This window comes from Pristiophorus japonicus, chromosome 1 (genome assembly GCF_044704955.1).
Source record: "Pristiophorus japonicus isolate sPriJap1 chromosome 1, sPriJap1.hap1, whole genome shotgun sequence".
NCBI lineage: Eukaryota > Metazoa > Chordata > Chondrichthyes > Pristiophoridae > Pristiophorus > Pristiophorus japonicus.
The window spans coordinates 365,484,183-365,499,079 of NC_091977.1; positions in this window are offsets into that span (position 1 = coordinate 365,484,183).

Sequence of the window (14,897 nt, forward strand, 5' to 3'; positions counted from 1 at the left end):
ATGACTGTATTCACCTGTAAACTGCATTACATTTCAAAGGTGGTATGCACACTTAAGTTCAGTTAGGTAAATACAAGGGAAGGTTGACTCTCGGGAATCAGGAATTTTGCTCACCTTGTATGACACTCTCGTATGTAGAGTATCACAATGCGGACTGTAAGATTGCAAAATTTGTGGGAACCCCTCCCCCCCTGCCCCGCCTCCCCCGCCCAGTGTTTACACTCATTGGAAAGGAAATTTAATTTGGAACTGTCAACCAGAAAGTTTGGGATCCTTAAGTGCACATGGAAGAAACTACGAGTTTTATCGAATTTGCAATTTTTACAAGGCAGATTGGGTCTGTGTGGGAAGGGCTGAAAACTAAAGAATAACTATCCTTCAAAATAAACCAGCTTTGGGTATTGAAGCTGTCTGGGGTATCGAAGCTAAACAAATTGTCTGGGGAATTGTGTAAACTCGAAAACCCTTCTCCCCGAGAGACATTAACACAGCAACAATCAACCCAGAAATAGCAAGCCATCACTCTGAGCAGGAAACCTATCCAGCACATGCATAATGTTAATGGCCCATCCAGCCCACATGGAAACCCAGGCTTGGTAGACATTACAAATACCAAAGCTAATTTTTTCCGATCGAGAAACAAATTCAAAAGATCAGTACATCCAAGGCAGGTTACCTGTAATGGGCCCGCCAAAATATGACAAAGAGATATCGAGCTCACCAAAATTAAAACAAAGAATCAGAAATGATTTGGCGCATAGATTAGTACGGCTCCAAAAGTATAACTGGGGCCTGTTTTTTTTAACGAAAAGAGTGAGCAGGCATTTATCTACCAAAAGAAGAAGGAAGAACATCATCATGGCAGAAAGCAGCTCCCAGTAACTTCAGACATCGCCATCGCGGTAACAACTGACCACAGCCAATGTGGTACCATCGAAAGCACCACAATCGACCAATTCTGAAACCAAAACTCCTCAAGAAGAAACCGAAGATTCGAAAGTTTCCTTTCTACAATCTAGTCTTAGCTACCAACAGGTGAAACATTACCTAAAAAGACAGAAGAAAGTGGGTCCTCATCCCATCAGTCCAATATGCGCCCTACCGCATCAGCGGACACCACCCAACTAAAGACTACGCAGTCAGAATTCCTCTACGACATTCGGGGTATGGAAAGCAAAACCTACAGACTCCAGCGAACCCCGAAATCGTGAACCACCGCCAATGGATAATAAAGGATTGGTAAGTATAATCCCTGTTTGCCCTGGAGTTTAACCTAGTCAGAGTTAGGCATTGGGAGGTGCGAAGTGTAGTATTTTCCGTAACCCCTTTTGAATGTGTGGTGAAGTGTTTTTATTCTAGTTATTTCAAGCTTGACATTGTACTTTTCTTGTCTATAATAAAATCGAAGTTCTTTGCAGCAAAACAGTTGTCTCTTGCACTTTGTCACATTCCCAAAATAAATCCAAAGTCTAGAACCCAGGGAGTGGGAGTGATTCGAACCACTCAGAACCGCTCAGAGAGGTAAACCTGACTCCACACACCATCCCCTACACTGGAGACCTGCTCTGCTGCACAGATCTAGTGTACACACATATTGCAATGTGGGTTGACCCGTGCTGCCCCTGGGCCCCTGGCCCCGCACTAACATCTCACCTGGGCCCCGATCACATCCCTCCACAGTCTCTCGCCGCTCCTTCACCCTGACCTCACCACTCCTGCAATATCTTCCCATGGTCCAATCAGCGACTTAGACCTTGATGACATCACTCTTCGCTGTCTTCGCAGCTCGTACTGCTCCCTGAAGTAGTATGCCTCCACACTGCTCCCAGGCCGCTGCTCGCTGCACCTTTTATGGCCCTAACCTGCCGCTGGTGTTCTCACGCAGGTCGGGGCCTCCATGATGTTGTCCCCAAGGGGGTCAATGCTGCTGGTGGCCATGGCACCCACGGTGCCCACCACCTGGTATCCAATAATCTGCAGCACTCAATTCTCCAGTGCAAACATTGGTTGGGTGTTGGCTTGTCCCCCGCCTGGGCGCTCCTGCTACCTCCTGTTGTGAGCCACCTTGGCCTGCAAGAGAAAGGAAATTTGTGAGTGAGTGTGAAGCAATATGTTTGGGTAATGTGCCTGCCATAGTTGAATAGATTTCATTGTGTGAAGAGTGTGAGATGTGGGTGCAAATGTTCGTGGGTAGAGATTGTTGGTGGGTGAGTGCTGGGGGTTTGATGCTTTGGGAAGTGTGTGAAGATTGTGCTTGAGATGGTGGTATCTTGCATTTGCTGAAGTATTCACTCACCCTGACCACCCGAGTGAGGTCGTTAAATTTCTTCCTGCGCTGTGTGTGAGTCCTGCTGACCATAGTGCTGCCCGAGACGTGCTGCCCAAGACATGCTGTGCTATCTCCCTTAACATAGAAATATAGAAAAAATAGAAAATAAGTGCAGGAGCAGGCCATTCGGCCCTTCGAGCCTGCACCACCATTCAATAAGATCATGGCTGATCATTCCCTCAGTACCCCTTTCCTGCTTTCTCTCCATACCCCTTGATCCCCTTAGCCTTCAGGGACATATCTAACTCACTCTTGAATATATTCAATGAACTGGCATCAACAACTCTCTGCAGCAGGGAATTCCACAGATTAACAACTCTCTGACTGAAGAAGTTTCTCCTCATCTCAGTCCTAAACGGCCTACCCCTTATCCTAAGACAATGTACCCTGGTTCTGGACTTCCCCACATTGGGGACATTCTTCCTGCATCTAACCTGTCTAGTCCCATCAGAATCTTATACGTTTCTATGAGATCCCCTCTCATCCTTTTAACTCCAGTGAATAAAAGCCCAGTTGATCCAGTCTCTCCTCATATGACAGTCCAGCCAACCCTGCAATCAGTCTGGTGAACCTTCGCTGCACTCCCTCAATAGCAAGTATGTCCTTCCTCAGATTAGGGGACCAAAACTGAACACAATATTCCAGGTGAGGCCTCACTAAGGCCCTCTAAAACTGCAGTAAGACCTCCCTGCTCCTATACTCAAATCCGCTAGCTATGAAGGCCAACATACCATTTGCCTTTTACAGCGCCTGCTGTACCTGCATGCCCACTTTCAGTGACTGATGAAACATGACACCCAGGTCTCGTTGCACCTCCCCTTTGCCTAATCTGCCACCATTCAGATAATATTCTGCCTTCGTGTTTTTGCCCCCAAAATGGATAACCTCACATTTATCCACATTATATGCCTCTGCCATGCATTTGCCCACTCACCTAACCTGTCCAAGTTACCCTGCAGCCTCTTAGCATCCTCCTCACAGTTCACACCACCACCCAGTTTAGTGTCATCCGCAAACTTGGAGATATTACACTCAATTCCTTCATCAAAATCGTTAATGTATATTGTAAAGAGCTGGGATCCCAGCACTGAGCCCTGTGGCACTCCACTAGTCACTGCCTGCCATTCTGAAAAGGACCCGTTTATCCCGACTCTCTGCTTCCTGTCTGGCAACCAGTTCTCTATCCACATCAGTACATTACCCCCAATATCATGCGGTTTGATTTTGCACACCAATCTCTTGTGCGGGACCTTGTCAAAAGCCTTTTGAAAGTCCAAATCCACCACATCTACTAGTTCTCCCTTGTCCACTCTGCTAGTTACATCCTCAAAAAATTCCAGAAGATTCGTCAAGCATGATTTCCCTTTCATAAATTCATGCTGACTTGGACCGATCCTGTCACTGCTTTCCAAATGCGCTGCTATTTCATCCTTAATGATTGATTCCAACATTTTCCCCACTAGCGATATCAGGCTAACCAATCTATAATTACCCGTTTTCTCTCTCCCTCCTTTTTTAAAAAGTGGTGTTACATTAGCTACCCTCCAGTCCATAGGAACTGATCCAGAGTTGATAGACTGTTGGAAAATGATCACCAATGCATCCATTATTTCTTGGGCCACTTCCTTAAGTACTCTGGGATGCAGACTATCAGGCCCCAGGGATTTTTTGCCTTCAATCCCATCAATTTCCCGAACTCAATTTCCCGCCTAATAAGGATATCCTTCAGTTCCTCCTTTTCACTAGACCCAGTGTCCGCGAGTACATTCGGAAGGTTATTTGTGTCTTCCTTTGTGAAGACAGAACTGAAGTATTTGTTCAATTGGTCTGCCATTTCTTTGTTCCCCATTATAACTTCACCTGAATCTGACTGCAAGGGACCTAATCTTTTTCTCTTCACATATTTATAGAAGCTTTTCCGTCAGTTTTTATGTTCCCAGCAAGCTTCCTCTCGTACTCTATTTTCCCCCTCTTAATTAAACCTTGAGTCCTACTCTGTTGAATTCTAAATTCCTCCCATTTCTCAGGTTTGTTGCTTTTTTTTGGCCAATTAATATGCTTCTTCCTTGGCTTTAACACTATCCTTAATTCCCTTGTTAGCTATGGTTGAGCCACCTTCCCCGTTTTATTTTTACTCCAGACAGGTATGTGCAACTGCTGAACTTCATCCATGTGATCTTTAAATATTTGCCATTGCTTATCCACCGTCAGCCCTTAAAGTATCCTTTGCCAGTCTATTCTAGCCAAATCACGCCTCATACCATTGAAGTTACCTTTCCTTAAGTTCAGGACCCTAGTTTCCAAGTTAACTGTGTCATTCTCCATTTAAATAAAGAATTCTACCATATTATGGTCACTCTTCCCAAATGGGCCTCGCACAGTAAGATTGCTAATTAGTCCCTTCTCATTACACATCACCCAGTCTTGGATGGCCAGCTCTCGAGTTGGTTCCTCGACATATTGGTCTAGAAAACTATCCCTAATACACTCCAGGAAATCCTCCTCCACCGCATTGCTATCAGTTTGGTTAGCCCAATCAATATATAGATTAAAGTCGCCCATGATAACTGCTGTACCTTTATTGCACACCTCCCTTACTTCTTGTTTGATGCTGTCCCCAACCTCACTACTACTATTTGGTGGTCTGTACACGACTCCCACTAACGTTTTCTGCCATTTGGAATTCCGCAGCTCCACCCATACCGATTCCACATCATCCAGGCCAATGTCCCTCCTTACTATTGCATTAATTTCCTCTTTAACCAGCAACGCCACCCCGCCTCCTTTGCCTCTCTGCCTATCCTTCCTAAATGTTGAATAGCCCTGGATGTTGAATTCCCAGCCTTGGTCACCCTGGAACCATGTCTCCGTGATGCCAATCACATCATATCCGTTAACTGCGCAGTTAATTCGTCCACCTTATTCCGCATACTTCTCGCATTGAGGCACAGAGTCTTCAGGCTTGTCTTTTTAACATACTTTGTCCCTTTAGAATTTTTCTGTAATGTGGCCCTTTTTGTTTTTTTCCTTGGGTTCCTCTGCCTTCCACTTTTACTATTCTCCTTTCTATCTTTTGCTCCTGCCTCCATTTTATTTCCCTCTGTCTCCCTGCATAGGTTCTCATCCCCCTGCCATATTAGTTTAACTCCTCCCCAACAGCACTAGCAAACACTCCCCCTCGGACGTTGGTTCCGGTCCTGCCCATGTGCAGACCGTCCGGTTTGAACTGGTCCCACCTCCCTCAGAACCGATTCCAATGTCCCAGGAATTTGAATCCCTCCCTCTTGCACCACTCCTCAAGCCACGTATTCATCTGAGCTATCCTGCGATTCCTACTCTGACTAGCACGTGGCACTGGTAGCAATCCTGAGATTACTACTTTTGAGGTCCTACTTTTTAATTTAGCTCCTAGCTCCCAAAATTCGTCTCGTTGGACCTCATCCCATTTTTTATCTCTATCGTTGGTAGCTATATGCACCACGACAACTGGCTGTTCACCCTCCCTTTTCAGAATGTCCTGCACCCGCTCCGAGACATCCTTGAACCAGGGAGGCAACAGACCATCCTGGAGTCTCGGTTGCGGCCGCAGAAACGCCTATCTATTCCCCTTACAATTGAATCACCTATCACTATAGCTCTCCCACTCTTTTTCCTGCCCTCCTGTGCAGCAGAGCCAGCCACGGTACCATGAACTTGGCTGCTGCTGCTCCCCCCTGATGAGCCATCCCCCTCAACAGTACCCAAAGCGGTGTATCTGTTTTGCAGGGGGATGACCGCAGCGGACCTCTGCACTACCTTCCTTGCACTGCACTTCCTGCTGGTCACCCATTTACTATTTGGCTGTGCACCCTTTTCCTGCAGTAAGACCAACTCGTTAAACATGCTATTCACATCATTCTCAGCATCGTGGATGCTCCAGAGTGAATCCACCCTCAGCTCCAGTGCCACAATGCGGTCCGTCAGGAATTGGAGGCAGATACACTTCCCGCACATGTCGTCATCAGGGACACAAGAAGCGTCCCTGACTTCCCACATAGTACAGGAGGAGCCTAACATGTGTCCAAGCTGTCCTGCCATGACTTTACCCTTAGATACACTTAATTTGGCAACAACATTGCTAAATGTTACTTACTGATAGAGAAAAGAAAAAAGAAAAGCTAGTTACCAATCACTTACCCCCTTGGCTGTGACGTCACCTTTAAATTTCTTTCTAATTCTTTTTTGCCTTCTCTCCCTGCTGCAGCTGCACCTGCTTGCCTCTCGCCGACTCACGAACTCCCGCTGCCTCTCACCGACTCACCAACGCTGGGCCTTTTTATAGGCCTCCCCATGCTGCCTCTCGTCGACTCACGAACTCCCGCTGCCTCTCATTGATGTGTAAGACTGGTGATGAGGACCTCCTTCCACTTGTCTGGTACAGCACCACCCTCCGTCTCTCCACAGCGAACACCAACACCTCCAATGCTTGATTGCAGAATCTGTCCGCACTCTCCCTGGGACGTGGATCTGCCATGAGTACAGTTGCTTCAGTCCTCCGGCTCCCTCTCGTTGACCTGCTGCCGCATGCTGAGGCAGCTACACAGCCAGCATTGCTGAGAATGTGGTTCTGCAGCATCAATGAACCTCCCTTTTAAGAACTTAAAAAAGGCTGTGGCAATCATGACTTGCAGTAGATTGCACCTGATATTGGTCCACCCTTTGAATGTAAAGTCAATGAGCTTGGGCTATAAGACGTCAATTAGCGCTACAATCATTTCTTTAAGCAATGATCACAAATTTTGTGTGTTGTCTAAAGCATTAATGACTGGTGCTAATTCTCCAACTTTTCTTATTATGCCGCACATTCCTGGGTTGTAATGAATTTCTAGCCGATATTGTTTCTATCATATAGAACTAAGCATTAATTTCAGGCTGGAGAAGGTATTGAATGATATCTGGTGATGGCTCACATTAAGAACATTCATTTATTTTAGCCAGGCAGCAGTGAGAGTGTTATAACTGCCCGCAGTTCCCCTGGATGGATCAAAGTAGGTCAAGGTCACATCAGTCAGGAGTCCCATATCTGCTTGCTATATATTGACCCCCTACTGGAAACTTGGGTAGATGGATAAAGTGTCAGGGCAGGATCTTTCTTGGCTTTGATGTTGTCCAAGTTAGATAGCCTGCTGACAGTCACTGCGAAGGTTCATGCTGGCACTGATGGAACTCTATCCCAGTGAGGAAGACAAGATCTTCTGGAGAGACTAGAGGAAAGGGCATGGAAGAAAATTGAATGGAACAAAGAAAGTAATGATGCAGAAGTTTAACATCATAAATATTTGGTGCAAAATGTTGTTGCGACGCATGTACCATTTTAATTGATTTTCTGCAGGTAGTCCACAAAATCCATTTATCGTAGAAGCAGCTGAAAGCAAATCTACTGTTAACTGTTTCTGGCACTGTAAACTAATGCCACCATCTGAAATAGTCGACGATTCCACACAGGCACTCATGGTCGACTCTGAAGTAACAAGCTTTGTTGATTGCATGTCCCCTTTTGTAACTGCCAAAAAACTTGCATTTTGGATCCATTGTTGAAGTTGATATCCTGACATCTCGATTGCTGACTGATACAGAAATTGTTGATAGTATGCAGGAGGTTGCTGCAGCGAGTAGAAATGAGAGTGAGAAACAGATCCAAGCAAATGGATCCAGTGAGCAGACACAGTAGAGGAACTATTCCCCCAACAGAGCCGTTGCATCCATTTCTGTGTGATTGCTGAAAAAGTGGCTGACAATTACCCAAGTCTCCCAATGTGACTTTTCTCTATGCTGAATACAATTGACAATTTTGAGGAGAAATGTTCTGTCGGCAGGAAGCAAACGATTTCTGACACTATTTTACGAAGTGACCTAACTTTGTGTTGCACAGCTTGTACAGTGGTGAAGGTTTGATTTTAGTAATTTGAAATTTTGCGATGATTTTTTCAGTGTATTTCAATACTTTAACCATGCCACTGTGCTTCATGAAATCTAACTGGACTTGCCATGTCTCTTTGTTTTTTATATGCAGGACTGATTTTTCATGCAAAGGGATTTTTTTAACAGTTTGTAAGGTTCGATAATCCATGGCCGCATTTTATTGGAACACCCTAAGGACAAGAAAACTACCATGGGATAGTCCTATACATTTTAAATGTACATTTTTTGGCCAAGTAAAATCCTCAGACCAGGCAGGCTGGGAAACGTGTCGGCGGATACAGACATTGTGGAATCTGGCTCACAAGCGAGACAGAGGCACTGGCCAATGGGGGAAAAGTGCATTCTGGCAGGCCAATCAGGGGTCGATTCGGGCCTGAAGCGGGGAGATCCTCAACCAATGGGGACTACCCGGCCCAGTTTGAAAATATGACTCACCCCGAATGAATGTGGACCATCATCGACCTAATGGCCCATCAAAGGGGAGGCCCAAACCGATTGACTCCCAGGACTGTTACAATGGACCAGCAGACGTTGAGGCACCAATATGCACTGAAACAATAGCCCTATCCTCACACCTACCTGTACCTGTGACATCTTCTGATTAAATATTCAAAGCTATCTCCCCGCCCAAACTTACACAATGGATCACCAACTGAGTTTGAGCGCGAAAAGGCAGAACTAAATTGGATACAAAGATAGGAGCTACAGAACCAGCAGTGGGAGTCAGCTTTTGGAGGTTGGAGTCAGCTTTTGGAGATTGGAGTCAGCTTTTGGAGCAGTGAGAGTCAGCTTTTGGAGCAGTTGGAGAGTCAGCTTTTGGAACAGTTGGAGAGTCAGCTTTTGGAGCAGTTGGAGAGTCAGCTTTTGGAAGGTTGGAGTCAGCTTTTGGGAGTTGAGTCAGTTTTTCACAGGACCCTCGCTCTGGGGAAGGTGTGCTTAACTGCAGCAGCTTTTTGCTTAGGAGCCAACCGAAAGGCAAAGAGAAGAAACCGACGCAACATCGAGGAGGAAAACAGAACCGACCAACAACATAAAACCCACCCCAGAGGGACCCTGAGCTGAAATAAGTGCGACAGAACCCCGGAGTTGATAGGATTGTGAGTGTAGCCCAAACCCCCTCACAGACTCAATTTAGGATAGGAATTGGTCGGAAGGGTGGGAGAGGGAGGTGGGGTTGTGTGTGAGTGGGATGTTTCAACCTCTTATCTTCCTCTTCCCTAGCGAGATTTTTCGTGTTGTTGAGGGAGATTGTGCCATTACTGCTATTTTGTGAACCTCTTCCTCTGCCCTCTATCTTGGTGTTTACTATTCCAAATAAACAACATTAGCCATTTTGTACTCTTACCCACTGTGTCTGGTGCCTCATTACTCACCCACCCTCATAAATCGCACACACAGAACCCCAGGGGAGTGTGGATTCGAACCCATGCCCCAAGCTCCCCTTACAAGTTGTTACCTCAGATTATTTGTGGATTTGAGAGAATGGACAAATAATGCAAGATCGTAACCAAAATATAAAATCCGGAAATTTGTTAAATTGATAATTAGATTTTTTAAAAGCATAGTAGAGGGAAGATAACTGTCTAGTATTGCACGTTAGATTGCTTTGCGAAAATAACATTTTGGGATACAGTATATGAGTAATTTGTGATATGACATGTGGTAAGTGTAGCATGCTTGGGAGAAACAGGTGACTTTGGACCTGTAGTTCCCAAAGCTCTCCTCCACAGGAGTTTTTCCACATGTTATAGACACTGGTTGAGATTGATTGCTATGATTAGGAAGCAATGAGCAGGGGTAAAGGGTCATCATTCAGATTAGAGGAAGGGAGAAAGCAATGTTTCACAAGGTGCAGTACTGGTACCACTGTTATTCATAATTAATTTGGATTTAGGAACAAGTAACTGAATATTGAAATTTTCAGATGATACCAAACTGGGGGGTATATTTAATACTGAGAAAGAATTCAACAACATATAAGACATCAGAAAATCTGTAGACTGGGCAGATAACTGGCAAAGGAAATTTAACAAAGATAAATATGAGGTGAAGCATTTTGGTGTGAAAAATGCAAACATCATCTATATCTTGAAAAAAAAACTGAATGGGGTAGAAGAGCAAAGGGATCTAGGGATACAGGCAAACAAATCATTGACAGCAGCATCCCAGGTCAGCAAAGCAATTAAAAATGCTGGGCCTGAAATGTGGCATGTAACAGCGTTGGCTGTTAAGGCTAGTTTTGTGGATAAAATGGCATCTGCCTCACTTCCACCTACTTCTGGCGTAGGCCACGCCGGATGCCATATTGGTGAGGGCAAAAACAGAGGTGTTGTTTACCTGTCTGAAGCAGCGTTAGGCCATTAACATATTCAAATAAGGAACCTAACGCTTGCTTCTATTACCTCTAACAAATTTGACTGCCTCCGAGAAAACAAATGTTAAACAGCACCGAATTTAAAAAAGCTAAGTACTTATCATTATCATCTCCAACCCCACTTCCGACTCAAAACTCCAGGCCTTCACCGACCTCCCCCCAATTCTGGTCCCTATCTCCCCCCGATCCTGGCTATGACCCCCCCACCCTCCCTGAATCCTGGCTTCAGCCTCACCCAATCCAGTCTCCGGCCCCCTCCCCCACCCCTGATCCTGGACTTGGCCACCACCTGATCCTGGACTTGGCCTCACCCCGATCCTGGCCCCGATCTCTAGGCCTTCCCCCCCCAATCCTGGCCTCGGCCTTCCCTGATCCTGGCCCCGACCCCTCCCCTCCTCACCCGATCCTGGCCCCGATACCCCCCCCCAATCCTGGCCCCCACCCTCGTCCTCCACTGATCCTGGACCTGACCTCCCCCAATCCTGGCCCGACCTCCAGGTCCACTCCCAGCATTTTTGCCGGGTGTTCAGCCGTTCAGTGCATTCAGTGCAGGGCTGAATGACACCATAATGTTGTTCACCAAGCAGCACCAAAATAACAGTGCTGCCTGGTCTTTTTTATGGCCACGAGCAAATCTCGTCCACGGTAGCACTGCCTATTTTTGGGTATTATCTAATTTCTAGCCCACAAATAAAGCACTGACATTTATTTCTAGGGATATAGAATTCATAGTGAAGATATGTTAAACTTGTATAGGACCCTGGTCAGACCGTACTTAGAGTAATGTGCAAAATCTGGTCTCCCTACTATAAAAAGGACATAGAAACACTGGAGAAAGTGCAAATAAGATTTACAAGGATGGTACCAGAACTGAGATATTACTGCAATTGGGAAAGATTCAACAGGTTGAAGCTTTTTTCTTTAGAAAATTAAAAGACTTAGGGCTAGAATCCCTACTTTTGTGGTTATTGCCCAAAAATGGGTGTTATTTCCGGCATGGGCGGTAAAAAAAGGTTTTCAGATCGCTGGCTTCTCACCCATTCTCAAAACACCTAGTTTACATTTTTGAAATTGGGCGTTATCCCGAGCGATGTCAAATGGGTGGTAGCATTACATTTTTTTGACCTGCTGCCGTAAAGTGGGGCCGTCCTTAGCAATGGCATGGCAACGCTTGATTCCCTTGATTCTGGAGGTCAAGGGTCACCATAACATGCGCAGAAGAGGAGACAGAGTGAGAGGAAGCTCAGAGGGACTGAAGGCATGTCTGGGTGTGGTGTGGCTGCTTTGGGAGGAAGGAGGGAGACTTTAGAGTTCACAGCAAGTAGGCAAACAAAAATTAGCCGCTACCAGCCACATATTTGACCGAATTTGCCCTATAATGGAAGGAGACGAGGAGGCATCACAACACACTGTGGAGACTGAAGCTGGAGAGAGCAGTGAGGTGAGAGAGGAGCACATTGGAGGCCACAAAAGAGCCAGGAGGTTCTTGGACGAGGCAAATGCCTCCCTCCTGCTGGGGTGATTTGACACAGGGAGGGCGTGAGAAGCCCACCCCAAAGACCTACCAGAGGATATGAGCCGAGATAGCAGAGGAGGTCTCGTCGGTGACCAACGAGGTACGTGAGGGCAACCAATGCCGCAAATGATGGAACGACCTTGTGGGATCTGCAAGAGTAAGTATTACATTGATTTACATGTACTTGTGTATTTATATAATTTGATTTGTAACAGTCATTAGTGACTATCAGCAGATGTGTGGTCTTGCACTTTTACCGGGAATGTTTTACTCAAAGCCTGGGTAAAGAATGATAATAATCATATTAATCATGATTACATCTGTTGGTTATGTCTTGTATCAGTGTCTGTGACAGTACCGAGCAATGTTATCACGCAATGATCTCGTGCCATGTCATCCTGGTACCTTTTACAGAAGAAGCTGATGAGGTCTGAGCAGAGGCAAACGGGTGGGGGGCCACCAGTTCCCAGCGACATCACTGAGATGGAGGAGCGAGTGCTCGCACTCGTGGAGAAGCATCCCCGACAGCCACGGACACATCTGCAGACCCTGAAGTGATGCCACATGAATAAAGCTTACACCATTGCATGATCTAAAGTCAATAGATGCCACACAAACTCATATCCGAACAATCATATATGATAGATGACTTCTAAAAGTGTCATATAAATAATGCTGGCCTCATGAGAATCATTGCAATGCAGAATGTTTTGATGGTCATCAAATGTGATGTCTGCGATGATTTTGAGAGCAGTGGTGCTGTTGTCGTGCATATGCTGTGTGTAGCGCTGGACTTTCCTTGTCACCCTAGCACCCGCTTCTCCTCTAATAACCTCATTTGTATCTTGCAGCTCAGCCAGCAACGTGGCCCCAGGCAAGGCCACAGAGGCCAGAAGGTGGGGGTGCGGGTTCCGACTCTCAGGACGGTCCTATATCTGGTGCTGAGGAGCTCCGATTGTCGCCTATCAATCCGCTGGGTCTGTTCTCTACGGATGAGAGTGCACACTTCTAGGAACCTGCATCGCCATGCTCCAGAAGCCATTCCACCCCAAGGCCCTCTAGTGGTCCTCCGGTCATTCCCGCCTGCACTCTGGAGGTTCCGGCCCCAAGCATCTCTCCACAGGGCATCCCATTTGTCCCCAGGACAGCGCCGTCCTCGCGGAGGCCTCATGGACATGGCAGGTCAGTTCCACGAGCGTGACATGACAGCGGAGAGATGATACAGTTGTCCAGGAGGACTGTAGACATTGGTGACCTGCTCATCGAGGCATTGTGGGGCATTTAAGGAAGGATATACTTGCATTGGAGGCTGTTCAGAGAAGGTTCACTCGGTTGATTCCGGAGATGAGGGTGTTGACTTATGAAGATAGATTGAGCAGTTTGGGCCTATACGCATTGGAGTTCAGAAGAATGAGAGGTGATCTTGTTGAAACTTATAAGATAATGATGGGGCTCAACAAGGTGGATGCAGAGAGAATATTTCCACTCATAGGGAAAACAAAAACTAGGGGACATAGTTTCAGAATAAGGGGCCACCGATTTAAAACTGAGACGAGGAGAAATTTCTTCTCTCAGCGGGTTGTAAATCTATGGAATTCTCTGCCCCAGAGAGCCGTGGAAGCTGGGTCATTGAATATATTTAAGGTGGAGATAGACAGATTTATGAGCGATAAAGGAGTAAATGTTTATGGGGAGATGCAGTGAAGTGGAGCTGAGTCCATGATCACATCAGCCATGATCTTATTCAATGGCAGAGCAGGCTCGAGGGGCCAAATGACCTACTCCTGCTCCTATTTTTTATGTTCTTTTGTTCTTATATTCTAATTAGTCAATAACTCCATTATCGCTGTATTATGCGACTACCAGGATGGTAGAAGTTGAACTAGGTGAACCTTGGTCTTTTTTCGTCCAGCATTTCCTATATTCCTATCTCCCTGGGTGAGATTTTGATGAATATCTCAGATCGACTAAAACTTAAAATGTACAATTTGCTAAAGCTAATTTGTGGCTACTGTTTGATTACTGTGCAGGCTTAAATTATATCACTCAATTTAAGATACAGATCAGCCAGGATCTATTTGAATGACGGAACAGGCTCGAGGGGCTGAATGACCTACTCCTGTTCCTATGTTCCAAAAATATGATTCAACATGGAAACCAAAACAATGGAGTCATCCTGTGAAAATAGTGCATAATTTGGGCAGGTTATGCAAGCTTATTTCCAATTTGGTTTCTTTACCAGAGACCTCAACCACCTTCCCCCCACCCCCAATTCCTGACTGCTGATGTAAGAATGCTTAGGAGAACTGGTAAGGATGCTGGTGTGGAGGAAGCAGATTAACTGTACATTAATCATTACTATGCAGTAACTCCTTTGTAAGACATATGATAATAGTACAAGAGATCACAATAAGTGTCAGGCCCAAATTTAAAAAGGAATGATGCAGAGTAATGAGTGCAGAGATCACATAAAAAAAACATATAGAAATTATACTGCAGCTATCAATTGTGTATTCTCTGCAGTGGTGGCAGCAGACAGTCCCCAGACAGGGTTGTTGTTAGGCATTATGATCCAGCAGTATCAGTAATGTTGAGTGCAATGCGGGATCAGATATTATATGGCAAATAAAGATGTGACAGATGAAAAAGAATATGGTTTCATTCAAGCTTGGGGATTGGATAAACTCCAAGACTCCGATTTCTCTACTTTGTCACAG